Here is a 12,488-nt window from a genome sequence, read left to right on the forward strand (position 1 = left end):
CAGGGAGTCTGCTTTTCCCTCTGCCCCTCTCCCTGCTCGTGTTCTCTCTCTTTCTCTCTCACTCTCTTTCACACTCTCTCTTTAATAAATAAAATCTTTTTAAAATTTTTAAAAAGATAAAAAAAATAAAAAGCTCCTGGTGCACCTGGGTGGCTCAGTCAGTTAAGATCGGCTCGGGTCATGATCTCAGAGTGGTGAGACTGAGCCCTGAGTTGGGACTCCACATTCAGCAGGGAGTCTGCTTGAGATTCTCTCCCCTCCCCTGCCACCCATGCGGGCACTCTAAAATAAATAGATAATTCTTTTTAAAAAATTGAAGTTCTGGGGCCCCTGGGTGGCACAGAGGTTAAGCGTCTGCCGTCTGCTCAGGGCGTGATCCCGGCGTTCTGGGATCGAGCCTCACATTGGGCTCCTCCGCTATGAGCCTGCTTCTTCCTCTCCCACTCCCCCTGCTTGTGTTCCCTCTCTCACTGGCTGTCTCCATCTCTGTTGAATAAATAAATAAAATCTCTAAAAAAAAAAAATTGAAGTTCTTGCATAGCAAAATAAAAAAGGCAACCTACATGGGGTGCCTGGGTGGCACAGCAGTTAAGCGTCTGCCTTCGGATCAGGGCGTGATCCTGGAGTTATGGGATCGAGCCCCACATCAGGCTCCTCCGCTATGAGCCTGCTTCTTCCTCTCCCACTCCCCCTGCTTGTGTTCCCTCTCTCGCTGGCTGTCTCTCTCTGTCAAATAAATAAATAAATCTTAAAAAAAAAAAAAAAAGGCAACCTACAAAATAGGAGAAAATAGATGCAAATCATGTATCTGACAAGGCCTTAATACCCAAAATATATTAAGAACTCACAGAACTCAACAGGTCAATAAAACACGAACAATCAGATTTTAAAATGGGCAGAGGATGTGAACAGACATTTTCCAAAGAAGACACAGAGATGGCCAACAGAACATAAAAAGGTGATCAACATCACTACCCATCAGGAAAATGTAAATCCAAACTACAATGAGATACCACCTCACACCCATCGGAATGGCTATTATCAAAAAGACAAGAAATAACAAGTACTGGTAAGGATGTGGAGAGAAAAAAAAATCCCTGTGCACTGTTGGTGGTAATGTTAAACTGGTAAAGCCACAATGAAAAACAGTGTGGAGGTACTCAAAAAATTAAAAAGAACTATCAAATAATCCAACAATTCCAATTCTGGGCATTTATTCAAAGGAAACAAAAACAATACCTCAAAAAGATATCTGCACCCCCATGTTAACTGTAGTGCTATTTACAATAGCCAAGACATGGAAGCAACCTGTGTCCACACGTGGGTGAATGGATAAAGAAAATGTGGCATGTATATACAATGCAGTATTATTCAGCCATAAAAAAGTAGAAAATCTTACCATTTATAACAACTTGGATGGACCCTGAGGGTATTAAGTTAAAGGAGGGAGATAGATAAAGACAAATACCGTATGATCTCACTTACTTGTAAACTCTTAAAACAAACAAAATGAACTCGTAGATACACAGAACAGATTAGCAGTTGCCAGAGGCTGGGCCTGGGAAGAAGGAAGTGGGCAAAATAGGTCAAAGTGGTCAAAAGGTACAAACTTACAGTTATTAAAAAAAATAAGTTCTGGGGATATAATGTAGAGCATGGTGACTATAGTTAATAACACTATACATTTGAAAGTTGCTAAGAGAATAAATCTTGAAAGTTCTCATCACAAGAAGAAATAATTTGTAACTGTGTGGTGATGGATGTTAACTATACTGTGGTGATCATTTCACAATATATACAAATATCAAATCATTATGTTGTACACCCGAAACTAATATAATGTTATATGTTAATTACATCCCGGTAAAAAAAATTAAAACATCTGTTCAGCAAGGACACTACCAAAAAAGTGAAAAAATAACCAACAAAATGGGAGAAAAAATTCTCCAAATCATATATTTGATTAAGGGTCTAGTATCCAGAATATATAGACCCCTACAACTTGTCAACACCAACAACAAAAAAAACCCAAAACAACCCACTTAACGAATGGGCAAAAGACCTGAATAGACATTACTCCAAAGATAAAAAAATGATCAATAAGTGCATGAAAAGACGCTCAACATCATTAGTCACTGGGGAAATGTAAATCAAAACTATAAAAAAAAAAAACCCACTTCATACACACTAGGATTATTAAAAAAGCAGAAAATAATAAATGCTGATGAGGATATGCAGAGTCTGAAATCCTCATGCAGGGTACCTGGGTGGCTCCGTTGGTTACATGTCTGTCTTCAGCTCAGTCATGATCCCAGGGTCCTGGGATCAAGCCCCACATCGGGCTCCCTGCTCAGAGGGAAGCCTGTTTCTTTCTCTCCCTCTGCCTCTCCCCCGGCCCCAACCTCCTTGCTCTCGCTCTCCCTCGCTTTCTCTCAAATAAATAAAAATCTTTGAAATCCTCATGCAACCACTGGTAAGAATAAAATGATGCGGCCAATACGGAAAACAGTTTGGCAGTTCCTCAGAAACTTAAACACAGAATTACCATACGATCCAGTAATTCTACTCCTTGGTAGATACCCCAAAGAACTGAAAGCAGGGATTTCTGCAGATATTTATTTGTATGCTCATTTCATTGCAACATCATTCACAATAGCCAAAAGGTGGAAGCAACCCAAATAACTAATAGATGAATGGATAAACAAAATGTGGTGTGTGTGTGTGTGTATATATATATATATATACACATATACATATATACATATATATGTATATATATATATATACACACACACACACAATGGAATTTTACTCAGCCATTGAAAGTAATTCTGAAACATGCTACAGCATGGATGAACCTTGACAACATTGTTTTCAGATTTTATTTATTTGAGAGAGAGAGAGAGAGAGAGAGCGCACAAGCAGGGGGAGGGGCAGAGGGAGAGGGACAAGCAGATTCCCCACTGGGCGGGGAACCCAATGAAGGGCTCAATCCGAAGACCTTGAGATCACCACCCAACCCAAAGGCAGATGCCCAACTGACTGAGCCACCCAGATTGTGTTCAATTAAATGTCAGTCACAAAAGGACAAATACTGTAAAACTCTGATTATAAGATATTCAGAATAAATAAGTTCACAGGGACAGAAAATAGAACAGAAGTTATCAAGGGCTGGGCGAAGAAGGGAATGGGAGATACTGTTCAATGGGTACAGAGTTTCTGTTTGGGATGATAAAAAAGTTCTGAAAATAGTAATGATGATACAACATTGTGAATGTAGTGATGCCCTGAGTTGTACACTTAAATGTTAAGTTTTATGTTATGTATATTTTACAATAAAAAAACTTAAAACTCAAAAAAGTTTAATCAAAATAATGTGCACTGAGCATATATAAGGTATCATGGACCTCAAATTTTAAATGTTAATCACTCTTAAATAGCTAAAGTTTTAAAAAAAAATAAATTTTATATGGGTAAAATCAACTGACAGAATTTTTATGATCAAAGGCAAGTGGAACTGTGCCCACTTCTCACAAAAAGGCCAGTTTGAATAAATGGGATTTCCAAATTAATTACATAGATATTCACCGAAAGCCCCCAATTATGTAGGTTTTCTGGATTAGTCAATCCTTTTCCTTCATTGTTCATCTGGTACACTTTTGGGCCATTTTATTATATATTAGAATTTTTACCAGCAATTGTCAAAAGAAATTTACGTTATGCTTCTTTTCACAAGCAATTTGTTGGCCCAAGATGGCCAACTGTTTGAGGGTTCTTTTCCTAATGAGATGTAGATAGAGATTCTGTGGGTCCCCAAATTACCCAAGCCACAATTTCCTTTTCATCTTTCTAAATAATCAAGAACTAGCTCTATAGATGAAGAGCTCTGTGATGCAAGTTTCACCAGAGAGCTCTTGATCCTTCTATTACCAATCTATTATTATTAGCTCCTGAGTATTTATAATGATATACCTTTTTGAGTGGGTTTACTTGTTTGTTGGGGATACCTAGTATATCCCATAGATCCAAAAATTGTGATATGTAATTGTCCTGGTCCTACAAGGCTTTTGAAATTTGACAATCATTCAGAATGAGCCAAGTTACACTGCCTCTATAACTCAATGCTGACCACAACACAAGTTGATTATCAACTCATGTAAAATCCTCTGTGAATTCAGGTGGCTCTGAAGGCAGCTATCCTTCATGCATTTGCTCAACATTCCAAGCTGCTTTGCTAACCTCTCACTTTTAGTAAAACAGGGAGAGAAGAAAAAGCAGTGATTACCTTTGCTCACATTTCGTTTACCGAAACAGGTCACTCGACTGCACCTAACTTCAGGCAATAAGGAACACAACCCTCAGAATACCTAAAAATAAAAAAGTATTAACAATTCTCATCACAATGGTACAACATGAAATATGGCAGCCTCTTTGTCTCAATGCATGTTACTATTTCCCTCCAATCCCTTTGTTTAGGGCTAACTTCAGGAACATGTGATCTATGCAGTCACATAGGGCTCCCTGCTCAGAAAAGACCCTGTACTTAAAACTGCTGTCATCAACTTGAAATTTTTAATTTTACATGAATCTGTGTTTTGTAGCCTTTTTTCTTTTTTAAAGATTCTATTTATTTATTTGAGAAAAAGAATACACACACACAAGTTGGGTGGAGGGGCAGAGGGAGAGGGAGAAACAGACTCCACACTGAGCAGGGAGCCCACACAGGGCTCCATCCCAGCACCCCAAGATCACAACCCGAGCTGAAGGTAGACGCCTAACCGAATGACTCACCCAGATGCCCCTGTGTTTTGTAGTTTGATGGGACAGTAGAACATATATGGGAGCAGAGGAGATACATGCAAAATGCATTCCTTTCCACATTCCTTCCCACCTCATTTTTATATAGCTTTGGTGATGCACCATTAGCACAGAATCCCAGTGGAGCCACCCTATGTAGGAGTTCAGCAGGACTCAAGGTGAGTATAAGCTAAGCATGTTGTCTACAACCAAGTAAGCCAAGAAGCCACATTTTCTACCTGAACCATACCTTGCTTCAAAGAAAGAAAGGCAATGTGACCAAAAACGTTACCAAAAAAAAACCCCAAAAAACAAAAAAACCCACCCAAAAACAAACCCTATTGTATCTTTTCTTACTCTCGTTGCTTCACTGTATTAACCAACCACTTATGCTAAAATTGCTAACACAGAAGGAAAGGGACAAGACAGAACAAGCCACAGTTCCTTTCCCTTTCAGTCCTGCCAAAGTCAAAAGTAGAACATACTGGGGTGCCTGGCTGGCTCAGCTGGAAGAGTACGGGACTCTTGATCTCAAAGCTGCTGAGTTCAAGCCCCACCACACTGTGTACGGACTACTTAAATAAATAAAACTTAAAAAAGAAAAAGAACAAAAAAAGGAAGGTAGAGTGTGTTGGTGGAATGTGCAAGTATAAGAAGTGAAATGGGGGGAGGGGGGGTGCCTGGGTAGCTCAGTTGGTTAAGCACCTGCCTTCAGCTCAGGTAATGATCCGGGGGGTCCTGGGATCAAGCCCCGCGTCCAGCTCCCTGGTGAGCGGGGAACCTGCTCCTCCCTCTCCTCCCCGCTCATGCTCTCATATCTCTCTCTCAAAGAGATGAATACAATCTTTAAAAAAAAGTGAAATAGGGGTGTCTGGGTAGCTCAGTTGGTTAAGTGTCTGCCTTGGGCTTAGGTCATGATCCTTGGGTCCTGGGATCGAGGCCCACATCAGGTTTCCTGCTGAGCCAGGAGCCTGCTTCTCCCTCTCCCTCTGCCTGCTGCTCCCCCTACTTGTATGTGCTCTCCCTCAAATAAATAAATAAAATCTTAAAAAATAAATAAATAAGTGAAATAAAAATACCTAAGACCTGTGCAGTGTTTTCCCTGGTAAAAAATAAAATAAAATATACAAGTATACAATATACAGGCACAAGCTATGAAATACTAGCAATTCCGTATAAGAGTTAAATGTTCTTATACATGCACTTAGAGACGACACTGAACAATATAAAGATGAACAGTAAAATTTATACTTAATTTAAAATTTTTAATTGTTCTAGGGATGCCTGGGTGGCTCGGTCAGTTAAGTGTCTGACTTGGTCTCAGGGCTCAGGTCATGATCACAGGATCCTCGGATGAAGCCCTGCATAGGGCTCCCTCTACCTTTCCCCACGTGTACACACACACATGCACACACACTTTTTCTCTTTTTCTTGCATGCACAGTTCTCAAATCTGTTTAAAAAAAATTTAATTGTTCTATATTTAGAATGACATTTAAAAATAAATTGAAAATAAATAAAAATAATAAAAGTAAATGTAGATCACTATAACAAGCTGAGAAGAAGATCATGGAAAAAAGGAAAAAGCTTTATATTTTAGTAACTTTAATGGCACTTTTTTCCCTACTTTTTGAGGAAAGTCCTTGCATTTTCATTTTGCACTTCACCCTGCAAATTATATAGCTGGGTCTGCATTTGTTCAGGTAAATAAATATAAATCTGAAATTCATTTTAACAAAGATTATTTGACAACATTCACATATAAGGTTCTGGGTTAAAAGCTGAAGATGTAATGATCAATAATGGACTCATGTGTAAAAGAGGAGACAGTCATATAAACAAATAATGACAATATATTATGTGACACATGTTATGGAAACCCTGCGGAAAGAGCCTTAGAAAAGCCTTTCTCATGGAAATTAACAGAGGGCTAAGAAAGAACTTCCACTTAGGAGAGAGAGAGAAGGGATAAGACCTAATAATAAGATTTGTAATACTAAACAAAATATATTTATAAAATTTTGGCAAGCTTTTTAGGACCATAAAATAGCATGCATAATTGTGAATACAGGAGATGAACTGAGAATGTAAACTGGTGCACACATTTACATACCAACTCAAGTTTACACTTTAAGCAAAAAGAAGGCATAGACTGATAAGCAGAAGAGTGGCACAATTTCTGTTTAGATTAACTTCAGAATAGGAAAAGAGTGGAGAGGAAAATGAGATAAGTCAATAAGGTAAGTAATAGTAATTATCAATAGTAGTAAAAAGTATTAGCTTATTTAGGGCCTTACCACAAGCAATTTTAGTAGAGTCGGGAAGGGGGAGAGGTTGTGTTAAAGTTAAATGAGTTTCTCTCCAGAAGAACCTTTCAGACTCCTCAATATGCTAATAAGCACCACAAATCTCCAAGAGAGAGATAATTTACAACACTTCCCAGATTTATTTGACTAAAGAAGTCCCTTTTGCCAGGACCACCTATCATTACCTCAAAGAACTGTGCAGACAAAATTTTTTAACACTATTCTAAGAAAGGGAAGGCAGGACTCAGTGATAAAAGCAGAGGGCAGTAGAGGGCTTAAGACGGGAGTAAAACAATAGCGAATGTGAGGAACAGAAAGAAATCTAACTAAAATTCTGCCACACTGTGTTAAGGACCTAACTAAATATATAAAATACGAGTCTACTAATTTATACAATTAGCAAATATTTAAATTCATACTGGGTAGGGGACTGACAGAATGACTATTTCAAAAGAGTAAGGGAAAAAAACAGTAATGGTATGAGTGGGGGAAAGGGATAAAGCCAAAAAGATGTTACATAGAGATTAAGGACCGATCAGAAAACTAAAGACATGAGAAAGATATACATATAAATATTTTTGAGATTTTGGTCAGAAGCAGAACCATTTTTTAACCATATGAGTAGGTGTGTCAAAGAATGTAGAAGCGAGTACCACTGGAATACAGAAATTAAGGATGAATAAAGTTACGGTGTTAGATGACCTTCAATGTCCAAGTGCCAATACAATGTCAAGAATGACATCGGGTATCAGTAAATACAAGAGAATGACCCAGAGGTTCCTAGACAAAAATGCCAAATTAGATAAGAAACATAGGTAGCAGACTACCAGTCTTAAAAGAAGAGGACTACAGACAAAGACAGAAGAATAAATAGATAATAAGTAGAAAAATATGGGTCTGGTTTCCTGGCTTTGAGATGCAAGGAAAATAAGCTACATCCCGTATAGGATTCGGATAGAGTAATAGTTCTCAATCTTTTTTCTGTTCTAATACACCTGAGAAACAGAATATATATTCCCAACAGAAACAAAGAGGAACAAAAAATGAGGAAGAGGGATGATAACTGTGAGTGGTTCCTAGTAATTATAAAATGCCTTCCTAAGGGAAGTATAACTCTCATGTATTGAAAATCACTGGCTTAAAACTGGTACTATCAGAGAAAACTTAAATACAAGTTCCAAAGACAAACTAACGTTTTTTTTAATCTATGTGGCAGAAGTCAAGACACTGTCACATAATAACATAAGTTCTTGCAAAAATATCCAGAGCTCTTACAAATTTTTCAGTTTTAAAAAAATTTTTTGAAAATACAACATCAGCTAATACGTCTAGTATGCTCATTCGTTTCTCTTTACACATTTATGAAGTTAATACAGTCTTATAAGACTTAAAGATTTTATTTATTTATTATTTGAGAGAACAAGCAGAGGAAAGGCAGAGCGGGAGGGAGACGCAGGTTCCCTGCTGAGGAGGCTTGATCCCAAGACAGGAAGATTACAAAGGCAGACGCTTAACCAAATGAGCCACCCAGGTGCTCCAGTATTTCCATTTCATACACTAATGAGGCACCCTAAGTTTGTGACTTGCCTAAAGTGACACAAACAGGACTGGTTTAGGACTATAAGAAACAAGAGTTCCAATTTTAGGTTCAATGCTTAGGCACTAGGGTAGGTCTGTTCACCTAAACCAGCAGTCTCAAACTTCTTGATCTCAGGATGTGTTTATATTCTTAAAAATTACTGAAGATCCAAAGAACTTTTTTGTGTGGGTTATAGCTACTGATACTCATGTCATTAGATATTAAAACTGAGAAATTTTTCTATACAAGAATACACTATTAAGTCATTCTATAACCCTAATACCAAAACCAGACAAAGACATTACAAGAAAATTATAGACCAACGTCTCATATGAATATAGATGCAAAAATTTTAAACAAAATACTAGCAAACCAAACGATTATACACCAGGACACCAAGTGGTATGTGTCCCGGGAACGCAAGGTTGGTTCAACATATGAAAATTAATCGATGTAATATACCATATTAATAAAGGACAAAAACCAGTCACCTCAAAAGATGCAAAAATGCATTTGATAAAACCTAACAAACTTTTATGATAAAAACACTCAGTGAACTAGGAATAGAAAGAAACTGCCTCAACCTGACAGAGGCCATCTAAGAAAAACCCACAAGTGACATCATACTTAATAGTGGAAAACTAGATGTTCTCTCCTCTAAGAGCAGAAACAAGACAAGGATGTCCACTGTCTCCACTTCTATTCAACACTGTACTACCCAGGTAGAAAAAGAAATAAAAACTATCCAGATCAGAAAGGAAGAAGTAAAACTATGTCTGTTTTCAGATGACATGATCTTACATACGGAAAATCCTAAGAAATCCACACAAAAAAATCAGAGCTAATAAATGACCCCAGCAAGGTTGCTCTCCAAAATCAATATACAAAAATCAGTTGCATTTCTATACACTAGCAATGAACAATCCAAAAATGAAATTAAGAAAACAATTCCATTTAAAATAGCATTAAAAAGAATAAGGTATTTAGGAATAAATTCAACAAAAGTACAAAGCTTGTACACTAAAAACTACAAAACACTGTTGAAATAAATAGGTAAAGGCCTATTTAATGGAAATGAAAGTAAATGCACAAACATCTCATACTCATAGACTGGAAGACTTATTATTAAGATGACACTACTCCCCAGTTTTAATCACCAGATTCAACAGAACTACTTTCAAAACTCCAACTACTTTTTTTTTTTTTTGCCAGAAATTGACAAGCTGATCCTAAAATTCGTATCAAATTGCAAGGGATTCTACATAGCCAAAACAATCTTGAAAAAGAACAAAGTTGGTGGGGCATAGCGGTTAAGCATCTGCCTTCGGCTCAGGGCGTGATCCCGGCGTTATGGGATCGAGCCCCACATCAGGCTCCTCCGCTATGAGGCTGCTTCTTCCTCTCCCACTCCCCCTGCTTGTGTTCCCTCTCTCGCTGGCTGTCTCTATCTCTGTTGAATAAATAAATAAAATCTTTTAAAAAAAAAGAAAAAGAACAAAGTTGGAGGGCTCACACTTCCAGATTTCAAAACTTTATACAAAGCTACAGTAATCAAGACTGGATGGTACTGGCGCTAGAATACACATACAGATCAATGGAGAATCCAGAAACAACTGAGAATCCACAAATAAACAGACATATACTATCAACTGATTTTCAACAAGGATGCCAAGACCATTCAACAAGGGAAAGAATAATCTTGTCAATTAATGGTGGAACAACTAGACAGCCACATGTAAAAGAATAAAGTTGGACCTCTGCCTCGCATCACATACAAAAATTAACTCAAAATAGATCAAAGACCTAAATGTAAAAGCTAGAACTATAAAACTGTTAAAAGAAAACAGAGTATAAATTTTTATAATCTTGGATTAGGCAATAATTTCTTAGGTATGACTCCTAAAGCACAAGCAACCAAAGAAAAAATATGGAAATCAAACTATCAAAACTGAAAACTTAACATGCTTCAAAAACATACTTTACTCAAGAAAATGAAAAAAACCAGGACACCTGGGTGGCTCAGTCGGTTAAGTGGCTGCCTTCCACTAAGGTCATGATCCCAGGGTCCTTGGATCCAGTCCCACATCCAGCTCCGTGCTCAACAGGGAACCTGCTTCTCTCCTCTGCCTGCCTCTCTCCCTGCTTGTACTCTAACAAATAAACAAAATCTAAAAAAGGAAGGAAGGAAGGAAGGAAGGAAGGAAGGAAGGAAGGAGAGGAAGGAAGAGAAAGGAAGGAAGGGAAAGGAAGGAAGAGAAAGGAAGGAAGAGAAAGGAAGGAAGGAAGGAAATGAAAAAAAAAAAAAATATGGCAAATCCTCCAAAAATTAAATGTAAATTTACTGTATGATCCAGCAATTCCAATTCTGGGTATACACCCAAAGAGCTGAAAGCAGGGACTGAAACAGATATTTGTATGCCCATGTGCACAGCAGCATTACTCACAATAGCCAAAAGATGGAAGCAACCAAAGTTTGATCAACAGATGAATAAACAAAATGTTGTAAATACATGCAACAGAGTAATATTATTCAGCCTTAAAAAGAAAGAAAATTTTAATACAAGCTACAACATGGCAGAACCTTGAAGACATTATGCTAAATGAAATTTCAGTCACAAAAGGACAAATACTGTATGACTCTAATTGCACAGAATTGTCAAATTCATTGTGACAGAAAGTAGAATGGTAGTTGCTAAGGAGCTACTGCTTAAAGGGTTCAGTTTTGGTTTATGAAAAATGAAAAAGTTTGGGGCGCCTGGGTGGCACAGTCGTTAAGCGTCTGCCTTCGGCTCAGGGTGTGATCCCGGCGTTCTGGGATCGAGCCCCACATCAGGCTCCTCCGCTATGAGCCTGCTTCTTCCTCTCCCACTCCCCCTGCTTGTGTTCCCTCTCTCGCTGGCTGTCTCTCTCTCTCTGTCAAATAAATAAATAAAATCTTAAAAAAAAAAAAAAAAAAGAAAGAAAGAAAAGAAAAATGAAAGTTTAAGGGATGGACAGCAGTGATGTTTGCACAACAATGTGAATGTCCCTAATGTCACTGAATGCATGCATAGAAATAGTTAAAAATTGGAAATTTTATGTTAGGTATATTTTACCACAATTTTTAAAATTTTTAAAAAGAGGGTGCCTGAGTGGCTCAATTGGTTAAGCATCTGCCTTCAGCTCAGGTCATGATCCCAGGGTCCTGGGATCGAGCCCCATATCAGGCTCCTGCTCAGCGAAGAGCCTGCTTCTCCCTCTGCCTGACACTCCCCCTGCTTGTGCTCTCTCTCTCAAATGGATGAATAAAAAATATTTTAAAAAAATTTTTTAAAGAAAATGGGAGAACAATTTTGCAAATCATGTATCTGATAAGAGTCCAGTATCCAGAATATATGAAGAACTCTTACAATTCAACAATAAAAAAACAAATGACCTAATTTTTTAAATGGGCAAAGGAGGGGCGCCTGGGTGGCTCAATCAGTTAAGTGTCTGCCTTTAGCTTTCATCCTGGGATGGAGCTCCATACCAGGCTCCCTGCTCAGCAGGGAGTCCACTTCTCCCTCTTCCTCTGCCCCTCCCCCACCCCCTCTCTTGCTCTCTTTGCCTGTCTCTCTCAAATAATAAACAAAATCTTTCAAAATAGGGACACCTGGGTGGCTCAGTCAGTTAAGCGTCTGCCTCCTTGCTCAGCAGGAAGCCTACTTCTCCCTCTGCCTGCTGCTCCCCTGCTTGTGCACTCACGCTGTCTCTGACAAATCTTTTAAAAAAAATCTTTATAAATAAATAAATGGGCAAGGGATGTGAATAGACATTTCCCCAAATAAG

The 12,488-nt window shown here is 38.1% G+C and overlaps 1 protein-coding gene across 6 annotated transcripts in view; it reads right to left on the reverse strand.

The window, feature by feature from the left end:
• The window catches only part of TUT4 (terminal uridylyl transferase 4), a 130,331-nt gene that overhangs the window by 111,168 nt on the left and 6,675 nt on the right, over positions 1 to 12,488 (reverse strand). For 2 of the 6 annotated variants that reach the window (XM_087865881.1, XM_087865880.1), the window contains exons 2-4: positions 4,286 to 4,367; positions 1,486 to 1,558; positions 564 to 726 (exon numbers count right to left, since the gene is read on the reverse strand). The exons of 1 other annotated variant lie outside the window; for it this stretch is intronic. The gene's annotated coding sequence lies outside the window, so the exon portion shown is untranslated. Of the gene's footprint in view, positions 1 to 563; positions 727 to 1,485; positions 1,559 to 4,285; positions 4,368 to 11,436; positions 11,586 to 12,488 lie in introns of those variants that run through there. 3 more of the 6 variants (XM_045799535.2, XM_087865882.1, XM_045799536.2) reach the window with 3 other exon arrangements.

Source organism: Ursus americanus, chromosome 12, assembly GCF_024610735.1.
Source record: "Ursus americanus isolate L20-20 chromosome 12, mUrsAme1.1.p, whole genome shotgun sequence".
In the NCBI taxonomy this organism is placed as follows: domain Eukaryota; kingdom Metazoa; phylum Chordata; class Mammalia; order Carnivora; family Ursidae; genus Ursus; species Ursus americanus.